Source organism: Micropterus salmoides, unplaced genomic scaffold, assembly GCF_014851395.1.
Source record: "Micropterus salmoides isolate LMB-PRFRI ecotype aquatic unplaced genomic scaffold, ASM1485139v1 Ms_hic_scaffold_15, whole genome shotgun sequence".
Classification (NCBI taxonomy): domain Eukaryota; kingdom Metazoa; phylum Chordata; class Actinopteri; order Centrarchiformes; family Centrarchidae; genus Micropterus; species Micropterus salmoides.
This window is the reverse complement of record NW_024040596.1, coordinates 33,899,511-33,902,701: the sequence shown is the minus strand read 5'-3', so window position 1 is coordinate 33,902,701 and position 3,191 is coordinate 33,899,511. Positions and strand designations below refer to the sequence as shown.

Here is a 3,191-nt window from a genome sequence, read left to right as displayed (position 1 = left end):
GTATGCTGGAAAAAATAAATAAGACCTATGACCTTATGACCTGAGGTAGGTGTATTGGTATACAGTATATACAATATGACATAGTATGAACAGCACTGAAATAGAGAATGGTGAATAAATAAATAATAAGTGGAAACCAGTAAACAGGTGCTGATTAGTTAGAGTTACTGGGATATTGCACAGGAATTGTTCCTGACACTGTGAGTCAGAAATCAGCTGTTCATCAGAATGATGGCTTGTGGGAAGAAACTGCTTCTGTGTCTGTTGGTTTTGCCGTACAGTGCTCTGTAGCGCCTACCAGAGGTGGAGGAGATGGAACAGGTTGTGTCCGGGGTGAGATGGATCTGCAGTGATGTTTCCTGCCTGTTTCCTGACTCTGGAAATGTATAAGTCCTGAATGGAGGGCAGGTTGGCACTGATGATCTTTTCTGCAGTCCTGACTGTCCGTTGTAGTCTGCTGCTGTCCTTTTTGGTGGCAGATCCAAACCAGACAGTGTTGGAGGTGCAGAGAATAGACTGGCTGTGGATCAGGAGGTAGAGCGGGTTGGCCGTTAATCGGAAGGTCGGCAGTTTAATCCCATTGAACTGCCGCAATGCATGTCAAAGTGCTGAACCCCGAATTGCCCCTGGTGGCTGGCAGAGTATGAATGTTTGAATGAATGTGTTCGTTTCTGTTTGAGCACTTAGGCTCAGTGTATGAATGTGTTTGACTGGTGAATGCAGATGTAGTGTAGATGTGTTTATGGGGTGTCACATTGTAATATGTTTGTAATGTGGCCTCTGAGCAGCTCTGAGTCTATTTTTAATTTTATTTCTTTTTTAAATAGACTGAAACTATTAATTACATGATAGGAAATCTGCAGTATTTAGCCCATCAGCATCACATAAACATGGTAGCACGCTCTGATGTCTTTGCAAAGGCGTCTAAGAATACTCTTCTTGTGCTCCTTTCCAAGCAAGTGGTTCCACTCAATGAACCTCAAGTTCATTTTTAATGCCTTTTCTGTCAGGTTTCCTCTGTATCGGTAAATGTCCTCTTTATAATTTCGCAATGCCTATTCAATATGCTCTGTGTGAGCACCACTCCCAGGGTGGACAAAATGTCTCCTGTGATTCACCTGATAGTGAATGTAACCATGACGTGATAACCTGTTGTAGGCACTCCAGCTATCACTTATCACTTTACTACCAGGTCTAATGTACTTCTGGATAATTGGGAGCAGTCGCTTCCTGGATTGATATTTTACATGCTTTAAGATTGGACGTCTATGGCATCCCTTGACTTCCACCATTCCAAAGACCCATGAGCGTCCACGTCATCCACGTCCATACTGAAAATAAGTAAAATTTAATCTTGCTTAATGATTGTCCACCTACCAGATGTACTGTACATTTTTAAAACAGTGTTTACCATTTTAGTTATAAAACCAGTCCTTACCCTTCTTTTGTGTCTGAATTTGCTCTCATCTATGGCAACAAAAGCTCTCCTCCCTCCTATACGCATTTTCCGTCCAATCTCCAGTCGCCTGACTGCTTTACCACAGATCTCTCTTAACAGTGTGGTCACCCTGGTCAGTGATTGGCTGCTTCCACATACAGTACTCCATCCTCGATAATGTCCACTTGTCTCTTCCTCAAACCCTGCAACAAACTGAGAAAAAAAACTACTGAACATGACAACAAAATACCAGTTGATACCCTGATAGCCTAATTGTAATAATACAACAATGTTTAAATATAATAATTAAATTACCTATCAACAAACCAGCAAATGTGGATTTAATAAATCAGTAATATTAGGCAATATTGCAGGACATTGTTACAGCGTAACCAACACAAAAACAGAGCACGAGATAGAGAAACAGAGAGAGATCTCAACCTGTGCATAATCTTCATCCATGATGCTGACGTAATGTGTGACCTGGAGAATATTGAGCCCTCTCTGATGGACCTTGTGATGCCCCCGCCCCTGTAGTTTGCCTTTCTACAGCTACCGTAACATATCATATCACATAATCTGTAAATATCCAATACTGCATACTTTGTCAGACTATAATAAGGTACTGGGTGATCATTGTTGATAGCAAACCACTAGAGTGAGTACTGGAAGACTATGGGAAGTGATATTTTTTGCTGTTTTGGTTCTATACTACAACAACTTCAGTGTGAAAGGATTCCATGACCATGAGGTTCAAGTACACACTGTCAGCTTCAGTTTTAGGGTACTTACATCCATACGGGATGAGATCAGCACTTTTTGTACATGATCCCCTCATTTTATGTTACTAAGTATTTGGAATGATTAACTAACTCAGGATGCTACAATACAGTGTCACTGTCCAAAAGTTGTGCTTACTGTCACTTCTCCTCCAATCTAGACACTGTATAATGTAATGGCACATTGATCCAGGTGTAGCCTGTGTGGCAGTGATGCTTGGCTCTTACCACCTATATCCATCCTTGGTTGTGTTGGTTCTTTTGAGTTTCATTCTGTTGTTGCACACAGGGCATCGTTTTTTTTCTTGACAACAGCCTCTCCCTCTGGAGCCATTTTATTATTTTTTTACCCCCTTGTGCTGTCCTCTGAAGTAATGTTCTTGTCAATGTCATATTTCTGAAAAATACAGATAATTTAAAATGTAAGAGACGTAACATGTAGCTGTAGTACTAACCTGTCTGTGTTCTAACCATCCGGCAAAGTCTCTTAAATCTTACATGTATATTCTAGATATATAAATTAATTCCACTCACACTTTCTTGGCACCGCAGTCTTCGCGGAAAGACCGGAAAATGCGTCAAACCGGAAGAGTCTGACTAGCGACAGTGGCTGCAGAAAGAGCGCTGAAGTTATCTACTGTGAGAAGGTATGTTTCATCGGATTACATCCTACAGTCTATGGTTATATCCCAGATGCTAAAAGAGACCACCGCTCATTTCAGACAATTAACATATGTTTTAGCTATATTTTTATTCTTTAATTGTTTCATCATATTCATTATTTTTAAATAAACAGCCAAGGACATGAGTTATCAGATGAACCAATAAGAGCAGAAGCCCCCCAGATGATGAGCCGCTGCAGTCGGATAATGAAGGTAACTTAATATTACATAACGTTAGTAAAGAATTTAATAACGATAAAATGTTTAGTTTGTGTGCCACGTCACTCTTACAAGTACAGTTACAGTGTTAGT

The 3,191-nt window shown here is 40.4% G+C and overlaps 1 long non-coding RNA gene across 1 annotated transcript; it reads right to left on the bottom strand.

The window, feature by feature from the left end:
* Positions 1 to 409: 409 nt before the first annotated feature.
* On the bottom strand, positions 410 to 2,771 carry LOC119903870. Its single transcript, XR_005444624.1, has 3 exons — positions 2,446 to 2,771; positions 1,439 to 1,651; positions 410 to 1,331 (listed from the first exon to the last, which is right to left on the bottom strand). It is a non-coding gene; the product is annotated as an uncharacterized LOC119903870 (long non-coding RNA).
* Positions 2,772 to 3,191: the final 420 nt, after the last annotated feature.